The following is a 24,672-nucleotide window of genomic DNA, read 5'->3' as shown; positions in this document are numbered from 1 at the left end:
ACTATGTGTGTGTAAGTGTTTATGTGTGTGTTTGTGTGTGTGCCTTCACAAATCCATGAGGTGAGCTGTACAATCTGGGGGTGTTTCTACTACACACTGGTTAAGAAGGAGGGTGTTAGGAGGAATAGAGGCTGGTGGAGAAACAGGTGTGTCATATCTAATGGTGGAATGTGGCCGGTTGTGTCATGGTGTGTGTCTGTGTGTTTGGAGTTATTTATGAGTGGGCTGTACACAGGTTAGAGTCTGACCTGGAGCCAGGTCTTCATATCAAAGGTGTGCCAGGGGAATTTCTTTTTACATATGTACATTGTATTCAGCCTCTTTAATGAATCTTGATGGAGGGATCTTCTCATTGGATGCTTCGTCTCTCCTTTGGATTTATCAGGCTTTTATGAGCATCCATGTCGATCAAGCAGCTCTGTGTTTATTAGCTTAGGGCTAACTAGCATTGAGTTCCAACCTAAGACGGCAGCTACACGCACATCTCCTCTCACTACTTATCTGAAGGCCCTTTTTTAACATGCACTGACCGTCTGGGAATAGTACATCACCAAACCCTGAAAAATGGTAAATGACAGGCGTTAACTAGAACTTGCCCTAAAGACCCTGCTTATATTGACAATGTTCCCCGGGTCCATGGTTGCAAAGTGTTTTGAGCAAAAATTGATTTTTCAAGGAGTGTTACCAACATGTACAGACTGAAATGACCTTTGATGCAGTTGGAAGGACATAAAACCAATCGGAGCAACAAAATGTGTGACGTACAAGTAGACAGCTAAGCTATGTAGCTTACTCCAACATCCAAATTGAAATAGTTCAGCATAGAACGCAATCAGTTGGAATGACACATGTATGTAATGTTATCCATACTCAAGTTTGTTGAATGTTGACACACAAGTAAATCTGAAAGGTTCTGCTTAAGCTGCAGCCGTCTTGTTGGTTTACAGAAAAGCCTTAACCACCCTACTCGGTGCATTCATTGTTATAAACCTTGGTCTATAAAAATGGACAACACATTTCTACCTTTTGCTGTTGTACAAAGGTGAAACCAAAAACGATTCCAGTGACAATTAGGGATAACTAGTGGAGCCACGGCATTGATGTCACACTGTTTCTGCTAACCAAAAAGACTAATTAAATTACTGTTTAATCTGTAAAGATCCACCATGTTGATACAACCCACAGCAGAAAAGAGTCTTGAAGATTTAAAGCAGCAACATGATTAAAGAAAGTCCAATGACTCTTATGTCAGTGTTCATTACGTTTCCTCTCACCAGTCCTCATCTACTCTGCTGATCCGGGGCACCACAGCACTACAGCATCAGCATTTGTCTAAAGAGCTGTAAATCATGGCAGTTTACAACTTTTTGTATTATCAAAGAACAAATCAAAAAGCAACTTGTCAGGAAGAAGAGGACTTGAACAATAATGGTGAATGGAATTCAGCTTAGGTTGTGCACCATGTACAGAGACTATAGTCATCTAAGCCGGCATCCCGAGTTCAGGTCAGACCTGCGACTCCTTTCCTGCATGTCATTTCCCACTCTCAATCCTGATTCCCTACTCTATCCATATTTAGTCTATGAATTAACTCAGTTAAACCTGTCTTTAATTTGATGATGATGTGATTGTCAGAGTTGGGCCAAGTAGGGCCGGAAATATTTCTGAACAGGAAGAAAGCCTGATGTGAAAACATTAGCAGGCTTATTCATCTGATTCTCAGGCTTACAGTGAGTACTTAACTGCTGCTGACATTCTGTGATATAGACAATAGTGTGAAATCCGGCCACATTTTTTAAAATATATATATATTTTTTTATCACGCTGACAATTACTGTAAGTTTATTCACCAGGGGGATATGAATTGACATTGTTGTAAGACAGCTGAAAAGTAATTGGTCTATGATTGGTTGGGCACTGATCGAGCCAGCAGATGACCTCCATGTCTCAAGGAAGCAAAGCGGTTCACTCACTGAAGACTCAACCAAGACCTCATCTCGAGGTTCGAAAGATCAATCAGGATGAGAGAGGCTGGTGATATTGTTTCAGACAAGATTCACAGAAGACGCGGCTTGTACATTGTTCCTGTAATTGATTCCCTGGCTTTTGAAAATGAAGCACTCCCCTCAGTCTCCAGTTAAGGGATGGATAGCATACAAGAGGGATTCTGGGTGTTGTCTCTCATAATTGTTTGAATAATCATTGTCTGTGACTGTCTATTTTTGTCTCTATGTTTTATCCCACAAAATGTCAGTCTTAGTGGCAATCAGCTTCCCCTTAGAGTGTCAGTCTGCCTCTTCTTCCCGCCCCTGGTGTCTTTTGTCAGAGGATGCTAATACTGAGCATATCAGTCATCAGGTCCCATGCTCAATACGCTCTGGGAAGTTCCAACACGAAAATGAATGACTGACACTGAGCGGCTCTTCCCGCAACTCTGTTGCTATGGTTACTTGTTTAGTACATTTGTAGAATAGATTTCATTTACCCAAAAAAGGCAGAGCCCACAGGCACTTGATGGGCTTGACTTTATAATGTGTCAGTATGTAGCAGATCCCACTGGATATGCATCATGACTTGTATGTTTATAGGAGAGAAAAGAGAATATTAATACACCTCTGCTGAAGAAGTGCAGTCTGCCAACAGTTTAATCACAGTCCTCTGTAACAATTTCAAACCAAAGCCTCCCACCCTCCCTTTCTCACCTACCACTTCATGCATTCTTTACACCTTTTTTCCCCAAGCTGGGATCCAGGGCGGATTTGTAAGCTGCTGCTGCTCTTTCGCCTGCCTGACTGGCCGGCTGCCATAATAATTTTGTTCCTAATGAGGTACAGCTCCAGTTAATTACAACAACAGCTGTATTTTGTTGTTGATCATACATTTCTAAACTCTGGATATGAAAAAAGTATCATGCAGAGTGCATTCAGGAATTATCCCAACAAATGTGTTTTAATAGCGTTAAGTAGTAGACCTCTTATCTCATTTGTGTAGTGGAACCATCTGTTTAAGCTGGGATTGCGCTCTTCTGTGAATACATTTCGCTCTCTCTCCACTCTCGGCACTAATTAGTATCTGGAGGCAGTTCATGTACTGGAACGGCGCTCGCTGTTGGTTGGCTCAGGCGGCTCCAAGAGACCTCAGGTAAAATCCCTGCGAGATCTTTTAGCAATGACACCAAACGGGTTGTGTGTTCACAGGGAATCTATACAGCTCACATCCAAGGACCCTCTTTATGTTTATTCTCTCTTCATCACTTTGTCTCCTTGGGGGCTCCTCATGCTCTCCGGCCACGGGTAACCACATTTGGCACAGTCGGTTTACTTCATGGATCAGCTGGAAAACTTGGCCTCCTTGCATCATAATTAGTTTCACACTGAATCCTCCTAAAATGGCGAAACACTTGTTTTTTTGTTTTCTGACAAGTGTGAATGGGCAGGGATCCCAGCTGGAGGAAACAAAATGAGCCGTGGCATCAAAAAAATCCAAACTGCACAACAGTTCCACCTGTTATCCACAAATATCTCCTAGTATGCAACTAGTCTGCTTACAGTTTTAAAAAAAATATTTTCCCATAATTTTCATTTCATTCTTTTCATCCCTGCTAAATTGCTGCTGGGGGACTTTCTGCCACTTACTACTCATCAGTTGCACAGCCTCTTTCAAGACGTCCAGTGTGATTGTAATAGGCCCTGTGCTGGCCATTTGGTATCCATTCTGATCTAATTATATTGCTTGAATCCCTCTTTTGTCCATAAAAATTATAGTCTCTGATAACAGCATTTATCCCTTTTTAATCCTCTACCCTCTCAGTGCTTCATTTCACCCTGTCGTGAATGGGAAGCATTGATTCCATCTCTATTTCTGTTCTCCGTTTTGTCTCTCTATTGTGCTGCCCGTCTTGCTAGCCCCCTGTAGTTTCTGAGAATCTCTGATAGCCTTCTTGTTGCTTACAGCGGCATTAAGCACACAGTTCCTCTATCATAAATCTATCATATCATCCCACTCTCCCTCTCTTGTTCACTGAGATCATCAGCTGCTCGCAGAGTTTCTCCCCCCTCGAAGCCATATCTGAATCTCAAACCCTCACATCCCCAGTGGTGATACTGACTGCCCACCACTGACAGTGTGCAGTGCCTCATCTCGTCCTATATTCTTCTCCTTAAAGGTATTTTACAATGATGTCATTTTTCATTCTTCACACTCTTGCCGTGTCTTGAAAACTCACAGACTTCAAGGGCAGAGCAGACACAAACATCTCCATCACCAGGCTGGGGGAAAAGAAGCTGCCACGAAAGAGAGAGTTTAGACAGACCAGTTCATCAAAGAGCGGTCTATTTGAAGGAAAAACAGTTAATGATTACAGTGCGAGATGAGATTACACACTAAAAATCATTCTGTGTTAAATCAGAATCAACTCGTGCTGGGATTTGTTTTCCTTTCGGCACAAAAAAATCTGTGTTTTGGCAGAAGTAACAGTAAGTTATTCTCCAAGCCCATAGGAGCTAAGAGGAAACTGAAAGGAAAAACCTTTTAAGTGTGATCAAGTCACCCACTCTTAACCAAAAAAAAAAGGTCTAAACTGCTGAGACTCTGGAGAATCTAAATGTCAAAATGTGCTGTGTATTCAATTTCCAAGTAAGTGGTAGTCTTTCACCTCTCAGCAAACAGCTCTGCTTGAGAGGAAACTCTAATATGATTCTCTGTCTGCGTTAGATTTCTTTACAAAAAAAAAGACACACGAAGATGGATTTTGTATCCACATTAAGAAGGTGAGAGGTACTGGATAATTTAGAGGCATCCAGCTGTGAGTGATGGTGTAGTACATATTGACTCCATTGAGAGTGGTACCCAGCTTAAAGGCGCTTAAGGCTGCTATCATTGGGCAGATGTGCCTGAATGAGTGAGACTGACAAACCCTCTGTCAGCTGTGTGTCACTGCAGCACACACACATACACACAGACACACAAAACACACACAACACACAAATGTACTCAGTGAAGCAGAAAGAACACATAGGATACACCTGTCAGGCAGAGAGACCTGTCAAACTAATTTGAGATACATCAGAGGAAGCCTTGCTCATATCAGGAGCCCACAACAAGTCAGAGCTCAAAAGGATGAACGAGTGCAGCAGGACACACAAACACAGAAGACTGCGTGCTCTTTTAACTGCCTGCTGCAGCTTGCTGATACCCACGACTCATCTTGGGTATCACTCCGACCTGCCCCGGGACACTTCTCTGGCACAAATGTATCGGCAGAATGTCAGCATCACTGGATGAATATGAAAGAGCGTCAGACCTGGTTAGAGGAAAGGGACAGATGACGTTAATAGTGGCTTACCTTGTCACTGACTTTCCTTACTGTACACTCTGGCTGAGACCCAGTGAATCCTACAGAAGCTTTACTTCATTGTTATTCCATTCACAATACAAACCCTAACTCGGGTACAGCCAGTTTATCAAAAAAAAAGTGTTGACAGACAGACAAAGAGTGCGCACCAGACAGAAATATAGTGGGGAATATTTCTTGTTTGGCCCGTTCATGGTCTGACTCAGCTACATTGGTTGTTGTGTGAGCTTGATTGGAAAAATACTGCAAACAACAGCAGATAATATTTAGTTGCCATCAAAACAACAGCAAGATTGGCCACTAAATATATTAAAGTGGGCTTATTGGGAAGCAGAAACCATATCAGCCTGCAAATATGAATTATCATTGGGCTCTTGGATAGAGCCCTTATCTGTTACATTTCTCTAACCCATGTGAAACCAGCAATACTGCAAAGCATTTATACTACAGTGCATGTCAAGTATGAATCGGTCAATCAACATGTTATGTCAAGCGGATAAAAACAACTTTTACATCTAACAGGGTAGATTTTTGGCTCCAACATTGTCACAACAGTGTGACGAGGACTGTAGCTAGTGCCTTATATTTATCTATATTTAGTCCATGTTGTTGCTGATGTCGTGATTGCACATCTTTTTGCACATTATCTTTGTACTTTTCTAAACCTGTATTTTATATTTTTGTATTTTTTAATATTAAGAGTTACTATAGAGTTTGCACTGTGGTTCGGAGAGAAATCATCACATCACATTTAAGCACACTACAGTTGAATGTTTTTTAGCATGCTCTATCTGGGTTCATGTCAGTCAAATCCAGGCTGGCAAAATCCTTATTCAGCTTCTGCAACAGAAGAAGATATGTGAAGAATATATATATATATATAAAATAACTGAGGCAATCTGTGCAGCTACAACAAGGTCTGCAGGAACACTTGAGAATTTTACATAATTCATGAAGCATCTAAAGATTTATATCCGACCAAGGTGTTGTGTACCGGCTGATGCACACCTCTGTTTCCTCTATTAGAGACAGATCTGCTGTTCTTGCTCATGACCTCTGCTGCATCTAATGTGTGAGCATAACCTGTCTTGTCAGACCAGTGGGCTCATTTCTTGCAGGTCATGTTCATGTTCACACATTAAAAAAAACAAAACATTCAGGCTGTTGAGGGCGGGGTGGGGGTTGGGGGGATGGGGTTGAAGGATGGCTCGAGGGCCCTGGGTGGTATTTCTATTTGATGCTCTACTTTTCAGGATCTTGATGTTTTTGAAGATTTAATGTTTTTTATGCCTCCGCGCACACAGCATCCACGGCCGGAGGCTTACTGTTTCTGGTTTTGTCCGTCTCATTGAACTGAAATCTCAGGAACGCCTAAAGGACATTTCTTAAAATATGGCAAGAATGTTGACTTGGTCTTCGGGAAGGACTGATTTGACGTCAGTCAAGTCAAGGTGACTGTGACCTTGGTCATATATGGAGAAATCCTTCGTCATTGATAAAAAAAAAAATTGACACAAATATCAAATTGGATAAGATGATGACAACTATGACTAATGGTCAACTTTACTATTACACAGAAAAACTCTCAACACTATAGCCTGGAGCGAAACGTTCATTTAATGCGTATAGCACATAAATTAGAATATTTTAGGGTTGTGAGTCTTCATGCATCATATCTAGTGATTTTTTATCACTCAGCACCTGAATAAGTGATGTGCGTTTGTTTGCTGACTTTTTCAACTTTACAATGACATCATAATGTCCAGGAAAAAAAAATTTGCTAAAATTTTAACAATAATTGAGAAAGTATTAGAAGAGATTGGGATCATATTTCACATCTGTTTAGAACCTGAATTGGTGACACTGATATCGGGTGCGCACCTTGAAGCTGTTGTAGACGTTAAGATGTGTTGTGCTGTTGGGTTGAAGAAAAGATAAGATAATTAACTGAACCACAGAGGAGAAATTCAAGTGTTCAGAAAAGATGAGTAAGAGTAAAAGTGTAATATGTGTTTGAGTTTTTCATGTGTGGAAATGTGTTGCTTCTTTGCAGGAGCATGTATATTTGAATTATTTCTTTCTTTCATCACAAGTGTTGTAGTCAAGACCACACAAGACCAAGACATATCTGAGACTAGAGTGCTCCGAGACCAAAACAAGACCAAGAGATTTAGGGATCGAGACAGAGTCAAGACCATGACCAAGGCAAGGCGAGACCGAGACAAGACCAAGACCATGAATATTAAAGAAAAATCATCATCCTTTGTGCAGCGGGCGTGTCACTCACTTAGCACCGGGATGGTTGCTGCCGTACCTGGGGGATAAAGATAAAATTATGAGTGACTTGAAGTTTGTTCTTTTAGAAAGAGGTATTTTCCTTCTAATCAAAGCAATGACGTAGAAAAATATTCTATCAGTGGTGGTCTTGACCGGAGTCCACCCAGTTTGAGACTGAGACAAGACTGAGTAAAAACGCTTTCCATTCTGAGACGAGACCTTCTTGAGACCGGTCTTGAGACCAAGACTGATTTCAAGTACTACACCACTATTCATCAGTACAACCACAGCTATCACAACTATCACAACAACTTTTTTTGCAACAAATAAAAGCTTTATTGACCAGTTATGTGAAGATATACAAAGAATTTGACTGTTTCATTGGGTTTAACAAAATGAATCTACACACTTACATGTAGCAAAACAAGTTAAAAAAATACCGTCAAGTCACATCAATTATATTTGTACATCCCAATATAACAAATTAGAAATTAGCCTTGAGGGGCTTCACTATCTTAACAGAAAACAACATCCTCTATTCTTAGATGAGGAACAACTACCACTAACACATTAACAACAAATAAATGAATAAATTACTCAGGCAGAGCTACAGAGGTCTCTCTCTCTCAGGACAAACGGACTTACAAAGGATTTCACATGATCAGAAAATATCAACAGTTAGTTACGTAATACTGATAGGCTCCTTTTGTAGCATCCTCTGCCATCACTGTGTGAATGTGTGTGTGAATGTGACATGTGATGTAAAAACACTTTGAGTGGTCAGAAGACGAGCAAAGTGTTGTAGAAGTACAATCCATTTACCATTTAGCATTCACATAACCTCTACTCCTGCATGGAGACACTGAGGAGGACGGACTACAAAATCTCCCATGAGCACAGCTGTAGATCAAACAAAGCTGCTGATTGAGCTATAGTTCTCTATCAGTCCTCATGTTGTCCCCTGAAAAATAGTCTAGTACGTGTGTGTTACTATAGGATGTACTGGAATCATAAACGTCATTATTATTCAGTCTTCATGAGTCTAAACTGACATGGATGCAAACTGTAGCTTAACCTGTTTAAATAAGGCTGTAATTCAATTTTCTTTTTTGACTTTTGACAGCTCCACAGCTGTAGGATTTTAAGAACATTCTCCATAAAACACTCTGGACTGGATGTAGAATGAAGCTGGAGCAGACTGGGGCTGTGTCTTCATATTTCTGTTCTCTTTCATACTATTCACACTGAATATGACTTTGTAGTACGCTCTGAAATCATGTAATTGTGTGTATGCTGGAAATACTCGGATGTGTAAGAATGCATTGCAGCTCTCAGGCTTTCCAAAGTAGAGCTTTCCAGACAGCCAACGTACAAACAGTAACCAAAAAATATTAAAATCACTAAATTGCTGTATTAATAAAAAATGTATGTATATTGTTGTTTAATTATTTTCCCCGACCGATGGTCCTGCTAGCTTGGTGCTAGCTTATCCAATGTAGTTTGGACTGGAAATATGCCCCTTTAATGTCCATATAAGGTCATGAGACTGCAGAGTGGTGTGCACACACAGAAGTCACACGTGACTGAAAAGAAAAGCAGAAAGATGTCAAGAAAGCCCATGAAGATCTACAAAAGATGAAAAAGGAAGCACAACTTGAGAAGATCTAAAATGGAGGTAGTGCTGCATAACCTGCTGATTTTTTGGGGGGTCTTTTTACCTTTATTGGTTAGGACAGCTGAAGAGAGACAGGAAACATTGGAGGAGAGAGTGGGGGGCGACATGCAGCAAAGGGCTGAGGTCGGATGCAAACCCATGGCTGCTGCAATGAGCCTCCGTAGGCTAGGTTATCCAGCTCCTCAAAAACCTGCTGATATAATATTTGATGTTAAGTAGGACTAATATAGGACAAAATACTTGCTCAAGGGCTCCGAGGCAGTACTAAGGAAGTAGACTGGCACGTCTCCAGCTACCAGACCAATTTCGAGACTTGGCCGCTCCCAACCCAAGTCCCAACATACTGAGCTACTGCCGCCCCCACTTAAATGTGCACGAGAGTCAAGTGCTTGTAGATTTTCTTCTAAGCTAAGTCCTGGATAAAAATATTTAGGTGAATGTCAGAATCTTCTTAAGAACTGCATAATTACATTTTAACAACACATTTCTTCCCAAGAATGGTTGGTGAATGTGGCCTGTGGCTATTTCTCAGGCGCTTATTTTGTGATTCATGTGTGGATTGGAGTTATTAGTTGCCAGGTTTTCTATGGGTTTTCTATAGTGCATACTCTCGCTTGACTTTTTTGGTGTTGAAATTCTTTTTAGAACCTGTTAGGTTGCTGGTGAAATCCACAAAATTGGCAGTGTAAAAGTTTCAAAGTGTCCCTTATCTTTCCATGTGTTACAGCTACAGCGGCAGCCAAATTCATCCTGCAATTTCCATCCCAGTCCTTAGTACCTGAAATACCAGCGTGCAGCATTGTGGTTAAATCGCAGCAGTAGAAGAAGAAAAAAAAAACAGCATGTGCTCTGCAGCATATCATCACTGCCTGCCAGCTTTAATAGAACAGAATAGAATAGAAGTATTTTGCATCGAACAGGTGAAGCCAGCATCAGGGAGAAGGTGTGAAGATAAGGCGAGCGAGAGATGAACATATAGGTAAATGTGACAAATGAGGAAGCGCACACGTGTCAAGAGAGAAATAAAGATGTCGGTTGTCTTCATGGATCTCTAGTAATTTTGAAATTTGTCACATCAAATTTGATGCGAGACCTGTCTGTGATTGGTCGTGTTCCTTGCCATTCAGGCCTTAGTTCCACAAGCCAGTGATGTTGTGCACAAGGAGGCCAGCCCTCCTCCCTCTCAGGGTGCTATAAATAGGGGGAGAGAAGCCTGGGGCTCTCAGTGTAATGAGATTAAACCAAACCAGCCTCAGCTCCTAGTGTTTTATTGAGCTTTATTTCAGTTCCCATTCTGTATTTTCAATATGTATAAGGAAGATATTGAGTGTGGCTGCTGCTGCGTGCTGCACTGAGTCCATGTAGGAACATTATGTGATCGTAATGTGAAAGACTTGTGTGAGTATGTGTGTAATACCCTCGTTTTGCCCCCCGCAGGGCATGAAACATCTCCTAAAGACGTGTTCAACCTGATGCTAAAGCGTTTGTCACCATAATTTCCTGCAGTCACGAAGCTCCAACTGCTGGCCCCAGAGTTGCCTCGAATTCCTCCACTTTGCTTGCAGACCTTTTCCAGCAGTTTCCATATTATAGATGTGAGGCGAGTCGGCTGCTGCCAGTGGAAAAGTGAGAGTTAACCGCAGTGCACAAGTCCTGTGCGATGGCTATTGTTGAAGCAGACAGAGAGAGCCGTAGTAGAAAAGTGTTTGTGGCTGAACTTCTGTGTCTGGGCATGTGCTTGAAGGAATGCTTTTCTTTTTGGGAGACGGAAAGTGTGTGGGGAAATACAGAGTCGTGCATTCTGCTTGGACATAATGCTGATTCTCACAGCCCATATTCCCAGACTCTGACGTTTTTAAACGGTCTGTTAGCCTGTGACTGCCTTTCCAAGCACGCCGCATAGACATCATTTCCCGATCACAGCTTCTTCCAACCGTCATTTTGCCATCAGTTAGGGGCTCCTCAGATTCTATGCTGAAAGAAAAAAATCCATTATTTATCTCCTACTTTTCCTGCTGTTGTGCACATATAGGATCATCTGTACATGAAACTCTTTAACGCTCACATTCATCAGTAGTCAAGAAAGAGAAAGTCAGAAAAGAGTCCTTTTATCAGGGTCAGGTAAAAAATAAAAAAAACATAATGTGACTAACACAGGTGACACTTAAGATGCAGAAAAATCCAAGCTGCTGGCGTGATGTGACGAGGTGGAAAATAAGTGGAGACAGGAAGGGCGCTTTTGAATGGAGGAACATTTTTGCTGCCTGACATAATAGTGCCTGTGCTTACAAAAAGAGGGAGATTATGAGAGAGGACAGGGCACGGAGTGACATACGAGTAAGAATGACACACAGATTTACTCATCAGAGGAGCATGTCGCAATCGCTGCCCTGCTGCAAGGACAAATGAATCCAGTCTTGTCCTCTCTAATGATATCTCACTGCTATCTAAGACGATTACACTGATTTTTCTTATCGCTCTCTTACTAACATGACTCTCCTGGTTAATAGCAATATAATTAGAGTACAGTTTTGCTAATTGTCTTTTATCTCCATGGCTGTAATTCCCCCTAATCAACTTTTGATTTGGCAAAAGAGATAACAGTATGAAATCATTGAATACATTAGAGTGGGTGTTATCCTAAACAGGGTAAATTAAAACAGCTATAATTCGTATTTTGTAGAAATTGATGTGTTATGTGAAAGGGGGATGTATGAAAATCTGATTCTGCTGTAAGTCATAGCTCTTAGACACATGATAGCATCTTCAGCTCCTTGATTTTGAGGTTTCAGTTTGAAACTCGTCTGTTTTGGTTTGCTCTCAAAGCTCTAAAAAAACCATCTGTTTGTAACCGTATCCGTCGCAATAGAGCTTAAACTCATCCCTGCAGAACTTATTTGAATCAGTATATGCTTCTGCCACAAGTGTGAATATGATGGTCAATACAGTAAAATAAAGAAGAGGGAAGCAATTCACCCATGATCTCACTTTTTTATTCAAGCCACTCCATGAATGCAAAACAGGACAATTCAGAGGCAACAAGCTAAATGGACCGTTTTACTGTGTGTTCAAATCAACCTTGTACTGCTTTCTCACTCTGCTGCACCCTGCCCAGCATTTGTTTTTGCAGCACGTTATATACGTAATTATCTATCATTCCAGGGTAATACGCAGCCAACCATCTTTGTGCCGGGCAATATGTATGACGAATCGGATGCCAAGATCGCTTATTAGTCCGCATTTCAGTCCTAGATTGGATTAAATATGACAGTGAAAGTGAAATTACACGGAGGATGTGGAGATTTTCAGTCCATGAAATGCACAATGATAGATAGATAGATAGATAGATAGATAGATAGATAGATAGATTTGTCAAAAGGGGCAGATCGAGTGTATAACCAGAGAGGAGGGAAAGATGGTGAGATAGTGAGGAGGAACAGAGCCACAGTGACACAAAGGTAGCTCTGGATGACTCACACTTCTCTATCTCTCTTCATCTCACTCTAGTCTGGATTAAAATAAAAGAGGCCCAGCAGCCCCATGCCTGCAGTGAGGGAGTTAGGCGCTCCATCTCAGAGATAGGGTGGGCGCTAAAAATACCACTCCCTGTATGGGCTTGTTGGGGAGGGAGGTTATTGTATTTGTTGGTACAGTATAGACAGTACTATCACATCTGTCCATAGTCCAAGCATGATTGCATGTCCAGCTTCCTTATAAGCCTTTTTTCTTTTGTCATCACCCCTGCTGTGCAGTGTGCACTAATTGGGTTTTGTAAGATTGCTCTTTTCACTGTCTAAGAATGCTGCTCAATGCAATTAAAATTCAGTTCATTAAGCGGAATTCAGCAAGACACCACTTTCATCTTGTGACCCTCATTCCTTCATTCTCTCACACCCGGCTCTTCTTGCATCTCCTCTCTGACAAAACTCCATTAAACATCAAAAGCGAATCGATATGACTGTATTGCTCTCGCGGCTGCAGAGCAGTTAGTCTCCCGCACAGAGGACTCCCTCTCCCAAATGCTAATTTATCACGATGCGAGTGGCAGGAAACTAAACAGACCACCAATTGAATGTCTCTCCATCTGTCATCTCTCATGATGGTTCTCTCTTGTCAGCTGATCCATCTGTTCAGCCCAGCTTCAGTCTCCACCACAGCGGAGGGGAGGAGGAAACACAGTGGATCTCCCCGCAAACACAAACCTACAAGGCGCCTTCTGAGAGGAACAATGCTCATTAAACAAACAGTGCCACTGATTTTCCCTCTGATGTTTGGGAAACAGAACGCAGGTTACAAAAAAGAGCTGGGTGAGGAGAATCACAATTCTTGAGTTCTTACCTTTCGCACTAAACAGTCCCCGGGGGTCACAGTAGGGGGATTTACATATAAAACGGTGAGGGAGCTCCGAGGAGGCTGAAAAGTGAAGAGAGGAAGGGGAGGCAGGAGAATGATTTTCTTGCTGGTGACAAAATGTAGCTGCACTGATTTACTTTGCATGTAGACTGAATCAGAAAAGAATAAGTGAAAAAGACTTTCTGACAGGCTGACAGATGAAAGACAAAAAAAGAGCACGGAAAGGAAATAGTACAAGTTGTGCTGATCTTGTTGCCCTCTGTTTCTGATGCTTCAAAAGTTCAGAAGACAACAGTAAACATTGTGCAGAAATACAGTGCAGGTTGACAAAGGTTTTTCATTGCTTTGGCTTTGCGCCAAGACAGAGGCTGTAAGGATAGTGCGGTCATTTCCAGCCTTGAGGTTCTTTGGAGGTATTTTGGGTAAAGTGCAGTACCCAAATTCTAGGGCACTTCAGCAGGAAACATACCGACAAGAAAATCATTGATGTCCAATTAGTAAAGTAATCTTGACAGACCAGATCAGTGTTCTGAAGTCGACCCAGATGAGTGTGTGTTTGACTTCTCAGAGACCAGACTGAAAGCCAAAAGGCCTCAGAACAAGCATGACGTAAAGATGGCTGCCGCAGAGGCATCACAGTGGAAGACCCAGCAGGAAATAAGCATCCTAATATGAATTTTGATTACTCTTGATTTAAACGAGTCGTATGACATTCTGTACATTTACAGTTAGATTTGGGGAGCAAGAATCAGCGCGTTGATACTTTCACACTTCACTGTGCTGTTGCATTGTCTGCGCAAAACACATCCACTGTGTGTTGAACAGTAGGCCATGTCATGAAGTTGCATCTAAACAGAGTTGAAGTCCTGTCAAGCAGGCGCAGCGCTGACAGAATAAGTCGGCCTCCACCTGAGGAGAGGCTGCTGTGAGTCTTCAGGAGTACAAAGATGCGCTGACGGTGATTGGGAGTGACAGCCTGCCTCTGGTGGGTTTTTCGAAGAATACACCGTGTAAGACAATCCACACAGCAGCAGAACCTGAATTTGTCAGGTGGTAAGTGATGATGTCTAACTGTGAACAATTCACTTCAGGTACACATTATTTTGATCAGTGCCTTAATAGATTAAAAAGGGCTCCTTTCACAATGGGATGGTCCTGTTGCAGCGGAGAATAAAGGATGATTATCCTGTCTAGTGTAGCCCATAAAGTAAATCCTTTTTCCTGTGGTGTTTGCCAGGTGTGTGATTGTGGCCAATCCCTCCGGGTTCTTCCTGAAAGGCATGTGTTCTGCACTCTCAGAAGCCCTCTGTGTTTGCGGCCGCCCGGAGAGGGGTTGGTGATCCTGGGCAGGATAATCTGCTGTAATCCCCGGTTCTGTGATCTGACCACAGCGTGGCAGAGAGGTGGGAGGGTTGGGAGAGCCTACGCGTGGCGCAGACAGTTGTGTGTGTGTGTGTGTGTGTGTGTGTGTGTGTGTGTGTGTGTGTGTGTGTGTGTGTGTGTGTGTGTGTGTCTGTCTGTGTGTGTGTGTGTGTGTGTGTGTGTGTGTGTGTGTGTGTGTGTGTGCATGAGTCACTTTGAGAGGTTTCAGCAGCTATTACCCCCCCCCCCCCCCCCACACACACACACAGTGGGGGGGGGGGGTTTATTACTTCTTAGAAATATAAATCAGCAGGCATTTACATTCTGTCTTAAATAAGGTAAAGATGTGTTTGCTGTATTTAGCACATGAGTTGATGTAGGACTCTTGATTTAAAGGGAGACCAGAGTTGTAAAAACAACTAGGCTCTAGTTTGACGAATGTTTCACATCAGGTTTGCTTTCCAGTTGCATCAGACCTCTCAGTAATGTTGGATTTACTGCATGTAGCCCACAGTAATGAGCCAGTCCTTAAAACTGATGTGGCCTTCAATGAAGCTGAGGGAGCGGAGAGGGATTTGGCTGGAGTTTATTTCGATTTTTAATCGGGGTTAATATTGTTTTCATTTGAGATGCATGCTTGAAAATACTCATAACAAGCCCCCAATGTTCCACTGTACTCACACGCCATAGAGCAAGGGTTTCTGCAGTTCCAGAATAAAATGAATGCTGCAAAGTATGATATTAAGTTAACAATGTTAGTGAGCTAATATTATTCAGTTAGATTACTAAGCATGAAGCAGTCATGTTGCAAGAGGTCACAAAGCCCGAGTTCATCATCAAAAGTTCTAAAATGCTTTGGGATGTGACATATTTGATCTTATAACATTAAATGTATTCTAAAAGATGGATTGTTTTCATTACAGAACAGATTTTACAGTGTGACTACTGAGAAAGCAGTCACTGTCACATTGGCAGTCTTTTCACAGTTTTCCAACTGTTTATCCCCGCTCTGGGGTCCTGTTTTGAATTTCTTCCTCCTCCATGTATGTTACTGCATTATTCTCCTCATGGCTCTGTGAAGCTCCAGTGGCCAGATGCTCTCTCGCTGCCCATGTGGCGTGGCGCCAGCTCTTTCTCTTCAGAGCTTCAGCTTCTTGTGCATCCTACTGTGAAACTGCACATTAAACTGGAAGCAGGCCTGAGCGTGCGCCTCTCTCTCCCCCTCGATCTTGCCATTGCATGATAAGAGCAAAGGGCAAGCAGAGGCAAGCCTAGATGGCAGGCTCGCTCTGGACATGTCATTCGAGATGTGTCAGTTACGGGCATGTTGCCCTAGAGGCATGCCCCATCCGAGTGCCTCATAAAAACCTTGATAGATCCGCTGATGATTCAAATGCAGCAATAGAGAACATCTGTGATTATATGGTCAGCATATAAAAGTAACACCCCCTCCCAATTTGCAAGTCCCTACTTTTCTTCTCTTCGACTCCCCTTACTGCCACCCCCACACTGCTAGCAATCAGCCAGGTGCTAAATGCCTGGGTGAGACACAGCTCATGTGGGGGGAGGGGGGGGGGGGGGGGAGAGAGAGGGTATAGTGGATGTGAAGGGAGGGGGGTTTAAATTGCACGTGGAAATAAGCATCTGTGCTTGCTTGGCAGAGGAGGAAGCAGGGGCAGGAAATAACTGTCACTCTCCACCGAGTCTGAGAGAACGGACTGTGTGTGTGTGTGTTGGTTTGTGTGTATGTGTCTGTGTGCTTGTCGTGGGGGGAGAGGGTGATGGACTCAGGCAGGTTAATCATTAACTACTGAACTGAGGAGAATGAACAAAAAGGGGGGTGGGGGGTAAGGACTGACTGTTTTTTTTTAAGTAGCTTAAATGAATGAGAGTGGGTTTCATCCCCTCAGAGGGAAAGGCCTGATTAACAGCATGCATGCACGAGGGAGGGAAAGGAGAGCTGACACCAACCAGACTGGGAAAACGCTGATAGCGCAGCAGCTCTTCTCGGCTAGAAGCTGGACCTGGTGATGACTGTTAGTGAATAATCGATGGTAAGAAAGGGTCAATGGAGGGATGTATGTAAATCTCCTCTACACTGTCATACAGACTTATAGGTTTAATTAAACTAATCGCCGCATAGACTTGGGGCTCCACAGCTCTTTGAAGCCTGCTGTACTAATGACATAATATCAAGCCCCCCTTTTTGTTAAAGAAATGTGTGCAAAAAAAAGAGAGAAAATGAAGAGCTGCTGCAGAAATATCCAGTTTAGCTGGCTTTTTCTCCGCACAATAACACCCGGTAAGATGCATAGTGCTTATTTTATAACTACAATATTGCTACAGTAATGGGATTTCTCTGAAATGCATTTCAGCTTGATGTTACACAGCACATGTGATAAAGGCGCTCTGGTTAATGACCACATTTCTGTCATACAAAATGAATTGTTGTGTGTCTAAAGTATGGTCCGGTTAGTTATGTCATAAGGCATTGTCATTATTCCTATTGTTGTTTACAAAAGAAAGACTGGTGCCAGTAGGAGGCAAAGAGATACACTTTTGTTGTATGTTTTCTATTGATTGAGAACAGTGATTATAAGCACACAGTGTTAGTCAGTGTGTGAAGTTTCACATCATGAGTAATAGTAATAAGAAAACTCTTTTTTTCAGAGTTAAAAAAAAGTTTGTAGAACCTCGGAAAACTGCAGTATAGGCCAAGTGCACTTCAATTCTGTCCCAATCAACAAGCTGTGGAAACTCCCTGATAACATTAAGCGTTTGTGTCAGAAGAACTGCAGTGTTATTAACTGTTAACAGCTTGTAATGTTTCTGTGTTATATAAATTGAAACATTCTTGAAGCTGATCTGTCATTTTCACTATGCTCTTGTACTCTCTGGATGAATTAATATTATGTCAATATATGGCACTTCATAACAGTTTCTTGTAAAAAGATAATGAAGTTAGGTTTAACATCTAAGTGTTGTGGTTGATTGCAATTTGGATATTATACAAGCAGCAACCGCCGGTCTTGAAAAATGAAGCCAATGCGGAAGTACAAAATCCTGCAGTTCATCGAGTGTCCACTTGAGGCAGGCTGCAGGAACATCAGAAGTCATAAACACATGACTGGCAAAAAAATGTTTTTCCAACATGAATAAACATGTTTAAAGCCAAAAAACCAATAGGTCTGATTATTTATTGTCATCACTGGCACACACTGTACAGGGGGTGGATTTTTTTAATCAGTTTTGATTTTGAAAAAGATACGTGTTATCCATAGTTAGGCGTGTAGCTGACATGATTGACAGGTGGGCACGATGTAACGGTTGGTCAAGAGGCTTAAAACCCGCCTTAGCTAAAACTCTTAGCTGAGATTTCCAACATGGCTGCTGCTGCCGATGAGCCTCCGGAGCCCCCTGCCGTAACAGATGGCTGACGTCACTCACACATCGTCCATTAATATTTACAGTCTATGATATAATACAGCTGTTCTGATATATTTTATCAAGATGTTAAAGGATGATAATTATCTGTTGATATTTTCCCTCTTAGCTCAGTAAGTGTGAATTTGAGACCAACAAGGGGTCAGAATGTGCAGATGTGCAGAGTCAAAAACAAAATAGACAACCAGTAGGAAACAGATAGACACAGACAGTTTACATGTTGTCCAGGCACTGGTTTAGACTGGTAAAGCAGTCTTTGTCACACTGGTTGCAGGTTCGACTCCCGGTCCTGATGCCGTTCAGTGCATGCCATTCTCTACTCTCTCTCTTTCTCTCTCTCTCCACTCCTGACCCTTAAAACCAGTCCTTTCGAATACAGACCAAATGGCCCCAATTATCTAAAAAAATAAAACAACTTGGTGTTTCCATTTTCTACTTAGCATCACAATGTCTTTTTTGATTTCATGTTTAATTTGGTTTGTACTAATTATCTAATTAACTGGCTTATGTTGTGTTTCATATTCTTTTCATTAACTTCATTCCTTCAAACCATCAAAATTGTAATTAAGGCTTTGGGAAAACACATCACATGTTTCTCCAACTAATTAAATTGAAATTGAATTTTGTATCCCAACATATTAGCCATGTGTTCACAGCAGTGTTTTGAACAAGAGGGATGTGTTTTATCAGTCAAGCTGTTTTTTTTAATAGAGTCGTAGGGTTAGACAATGTTACAGCTTGGAATGCCATGAACCCCCAGGCCCCCCTAACAAGTCCCACCATACGCCTGATTGCGGGCCAATTGGGGGGCTTGGTATGATGGATTAAGGTTGGAAAATCTGAAAACTCACCTCCAGAAACTTCCCCATCTTACCCAGAAAAGATGGTTACATGTGTAAAAGAGCAGGCTCACCAAATGAACATTAAGGCAGCTAAAGCTAGATGTTGATGACAGCCAAAGTGTACCTTTAATAGACACCAAAAGAAGAAAGGGCTATGTTAATGAAATCTATGGAAATTAAGAGATCACCTCAGTTGATCCACTGAGACAAGACATCTAATTGATGCCTTTGGGACAGCGACAAAGGACACTGTTAGAATCACTAATGAAAGAGAAGCTGTCATTAAAGGAGATTTTGACAGTGAAGCAGTCAGACAATGATTGTGTGGTTTGCTTGACGGAGAGAAGCTCCCTCTATCTCCACCGTCGACACTTCAGTAACAATTCCTGACAATACTATGAGTTCTGTCAAAAGAAACTAAAGGGTGAAAGCTTCAACACTGTTAGCAGCAGTGAAAGCAGATTAGGTGTTATTGAAGAATGAGAAGCAAAAAAAAAAGTAAAACATAAAATTCATCTCAAACTGTAGCAGCTATGCTAAGGTATGATTGGAAAGCTAAAGGGAGAGGAGATGTGAGATACAGTATAGGCGAACTGCCCACTAATAATCCAAGGGTAGTATCACCTCCACGGACAGATGGGACTCATCTTGCTTGAGTAGTCCAAGAAAATATAGCCCTGCACATGACCCAATCCAGTTCACTGAGTTGAAACTCACCTCAACGGACAGCATCTCCATGGACACATCAAGTGTGTTGTTACTGGACGCCGCTAAGATGATGCTAAAAAATGTATTGAGTCTGCACTAAATATGATTCTCAGGACAACATCCTTATTCTCTATATGTTGACAGATGTATGCATCTCTGTTAGCAGCACAAAAAATGTGTCTCCCCTATCTTGCAGTTCATCATCAGAGTTTTCTATGTTGAGTTTTCTAAGGTAAATAAAGCTTGAAAAGGAAGCCAAGAAAATGTTTGGTATGTATGTTCTTTGACTGCACAGGTTTGTGTGTAGCAACAGATCAGTGATAGAGAGTATATCAAGAGTTATATAGATGTTATTCTGTGTCGTGCAACGATGCAACTTCCCTATCTCACCCAAACTTTCTGTACCTAGCTGTCTCTCTTACTCTCTCCCGTAAATAAACAGTTCCACAGAGCGCCCCTATAGTCCTGGAGCACTTCTGTTAAAAGCTAAATACAAGTGTTTTTTTTACTTGTTTCATTTCTGTACTTTCGGTGCCTTTGATTTTAATGCAAGTGTTTTACATTTTTGCGGCGCAGTTGTTGCTTTTGATTTGATTTTTTTTTTTTTTAAATACTTTATTAATCCCTGAGGGAAATTCTGGTTTTACACTCTGTTATTTGGGGACATGCTTCTCACACACATAGTCCCGAATCACACACATGCACAAACAGGACCTGTGGATATGCATTAGTGGAGAGATGTCAGAGCAGGGCTGCAACACACGGCTACGCAGGGAGCTCACCAGAGCGGTTGGGGGTTCGGTTCCTCGGCAGTACTCAGGAAGTTCCCTGGCACCTCTCCAGCTACCAGAACAACTTCTGTATTTTGGTCCACACCGGGACTTGAACCCTCCGATTCCAAATAGCAACATGTTTTTAGCAGTTCCATTTCTTTCTGGATTTTGCGCTTGCTTTTTGAATGTGTGTCATTTCTGAATCTGCTGCTCGTTTTTCGAAATGTGCGTCATTTCAGCAGTTGCCGAGTGTGTGACCCCTACCAGCCACCGTAATGCCACCATCTGAGCATGGTCTCATTCACCCTAAAACTTCAGGTCTGTTTGGAGATTAGCCAACAACATGGGATTACATAAAGAATTTGATTTTTTTGATGGCTGTGGTTCGTTGTTTAATTCATTGAGAATAAAAGTGATTTAGGAAGTGTGTAGGGATGGCACAGGCAGGGTTGGTTCTCTCTTGATTGGACTGCAACAGTTGTGGGAAAGCTGTGTGAAAATCTAGTAAGTTTCGAGTAAATCAACCTTCTCTCCTTTTCTCTTTAGCAGAGAGCTAAACTACTAATCTGATGCAGGTACAAATGGCTGTGGCCAGAGTTTGTATCTGAAACACTGCATAAAGATGTATAAAGTGCTAGAAAAGTTAAGAGTTGCTCCCATTAAGGTCACAACTGCCCTCAGGACAGAGTTGCCCAAGGAGACGCATCTGAGCACAACTCCTCAGCAGTGTAAATATTACCCTAGAAAACCCCACAGAGCCGCCTCAAGAGGTATAGGTGTAACGATGCTTCTCACATCAAATTAGTTTACAGGACCTCAATCCTTAGGAGATACACACATACAAATGTCATCACACAAATATTAATTGGAGACCCTGAAGTCAAAAGGAGTTCAAACGCTAAAGATACAAACCATAGGGCAAATAAATCTCTCAGAGTAATTGTCACTCAAGTAGTTGAACGCCACCTTTTCAGTGTTGAAAGTATAAAGGTCATAGTGTAACAGCACACAGGAGCAAAATGATGCAAAGTGTATTATCATGAAATACTAACAGCATTCAGATGAGAATAAGTGGTTTATTAAGTGCACTTTATAAGATGGATGCTTTTTTCTGACCAAGACGAAATCCTCAAGTCGGGAGGAAATCTGGAATGTGCAGATGTCTCTTCTCTAAATGTAAATATCAAAGACTCTGTTTCTATAACCAAGCAAATATCCAAAGCATGTTTAGTCAGTTTAACCACTAATCTCAATAAATCAGTCTAAATATGAATACAGAATCTGTTGGTGAAGGATAAGATTCTTAGAGTTGGAAGCATTCTGTTTTCCATTTTGTAGTTTGAGTTGTATCGCCCGCTAACATAAACAAGTGCATGGAAAGGATATGTTGGCCGGGATTCTTTCAGGCTTATCTGAATAACTGGAGGCCCAAAAAAACATCTTGAGGGGCACAAAGGGTTCAAACATTGGTTTTCCAACAATTACACAAGGTGCACAAGCCTTACCTGAAATACTGTATGAAATTATGACAGATGCCTTCTTTAATGGTTTTTAGGAACTAGGTGAAGTTTTAAAGCAAGTGTACAGATCATTTTGTGATGACATTCCTGGCTGAGATGCATTGTGTATTCAGCATGAACACTCAACACTGAAATCATGCAGGAGATTTTATTTAATTTTTTTCAGGAGAGACTAATCAGAACAGTATGAAATGTGCCAATCACCTGCTCACCATGAAATCTGATGCAGCTTCCAGGTTGATTTAGCAGAGAGGGCATGAATGCTTGTGAGAGATGTGTTTAGTATCTCAGAGCAACTCTTGGGCTATTGGAATCCAAAAAGTACCTCACTGATGTAACAACAGCCCATGATAGCACACTCAAATAAAGTACAAGTTAAATAAGCAGAAAATTAGAAGGGCGATTCAAGCTTTTTAGAGTTAAACGTCTTAATCGAATTAGGAAATGATTTGTGTTTTACATGTGAAATAGATATCGTAATAACTAATAATTTGGTAGATTTGTAGATGACATTTAATGGGGCCTGCTTAATAAAATGTTTTTATGCCTTTTCATTTACATCAGTGTTATTGTAGTTATATCACAAGGCTGGTGCATTTCTTTGGCAGGGGGGCATAAGGATAGTTGGTGGACGGCCTGACCAACAACACCCCCTCCTGTTCCCTATCCTTGTTCCTGCATCTTATCCCATCTCCTCCTATCCCATTTTCAAGCCTGGCGCAGTTTCGGTTCTGCCCCTTAAAAGGAAATTTTTTGATTGAAGGATGCAGGGTCCACACATGGTGCGTCAGCACAGTTAAAAGGAAAAATCGGAACAATTTCATTCTTTTATATGTCGAGTACTTGTTTATAAGAGCAACAGGTTTGTCTTTTATTGAGGAACATTCAAAAGCTGGTTTGAAAATGAATGTATGAGACCCAGTGCGATGTTAAACAAGAAGAGGACATTACTTGTTTAAAAACTTGGTATATTATGCTGGCATATATGAAGTTGATTCATTTGTAATCATAGATTTGTAATACACAAACCCAGAGTTTTGGCTGGTGTTGTACGATCAATAAAGCCACAAGTTCAAAGGCAGACCCTCGTTCAACCGAGGATGATGCTGGAGTTGTTAACATATCGGTGAACATAAGTTTTGTCAGTGGCGTGCGTCACCCGGCTCAAGTGAGTTAACAGAGTGAGGCAGTTCAGGTAGCGAGGCTACATGAGAGACAGCAGCTTTAATGTGCTCCACTCCATCCTCACAGAGACGGTTTGTTATCTCCTGTAAGAACGAGTCACTCAGCCGGCACAAATCCCTGTCCCTCTGAAAACCTCTGATCATCATGTCATTGTCCGCAGCGATACACTCCAGGGACTCTGCTTTCACATAATGAAACCAAGAGAGCTGCCCACAGTCCGGCTTATAATCACCCTGTGCACTGTTTGTGTGTGTGTGTGTGTGTGTGTGTGTGTGTGTGTGTGTGTGTGTGTGTGTGTATCCATGTGTACATGCATCTAGCTTGTCTTTTTATAGTGTTTGAGTGAAAATAAAAGAGCTTCAGAGCTAATGCTCACCCGTGTGTGCACTTAAGTGCAACATGGGGGTGTGTTCCTGCTAGTGTGTGTCCACATCTGTGTCTGTGTGTGTGTGTGTGTGTGTGTGTGTGTCTGTGTGTGTGTGTGTGTGTGTGTGTGTGTGTGTGTGTGTGTGTGTGTGTGTGTGTGTGCATGAGTCACTTTGAGAGGTTTCAGCAGCTATTATTGAGCTGGGACTCTGTATTTAATAGGAGATAGAATAATTGTCTCTTCATCAGCTCTCCAGTGATTTCAATAGTAAGTGTCATGTGAATTTAAATTCTTGACATTTTTCCAAATCTGTCTTTGAAAGGCGCTGTATGTTAGGCCTTGTCAGAAGTGACTTTCCTAGAAGAACTGCACCATCAATCCCCCTGTGTGTCATAAACAAACAATAGTTACTCTCTACCAGTAAAAGAGGAGAGGGAAAGGAGAGACTCAGGAGACAGGGTAAACTACTGAATGTGGAAGACAGGAGGCGAGGAGGAAACAGCTTGACAAGGCATTTTATCTCTTCTGTGTTCTTCCCTGTGCTCAGGCTTTAAGCTGCTTGCTGAGAGGTGGAACACTGAATTCATTTTTTTGCGAGCTTTTTTTTTTTGCGAGCTTTTCTAACAGAGAGAAAACCAGCCACTGTTCACAAGCCTTCTCATTTGTGCTCTCATTTTGTATGTGGAGAGTGTATATTCAAATTTTGACACAAAGTCGGTATATCTTTCCTCTTGGTGCCTCACGACGGTAGCAAATAAACATTGAAATGCAGGTTGCCACAAGGATGTGTAGCAGACATGAGCTCTCTCTCTC

General features: G+C 41.8%; 1 protein-coding gene across 1 annotated transcript in view; it reads left to right on the top strand.

The window, feature by feature from the left end:
* pde4a (phosphodiesterase 4A, cAMP-specific) overlaps nt 1-24,672 on the top strand; it is a 49,899-nt gene that overhangs the window by 2,846 nt on the left and 22,381 nt on the right. The window lies entirely within an intron of this gene.

This window comes from Labrus mixtus, chromosome 20 (assembly GCF_963584025.1).
Source record: "Labrus mixtus chromosome 20, fLabMix1.1, whole genome shotgun sequence".
Lineage (NCBI taxonomy): Eukaryota > Metazoa > Chordata > Actinopteri > Labriformes > Labridae > Labrus > Labrus mixtus.
This window is presented reverse-complemented; position numbering and strand designations above follow the sequence as displayed.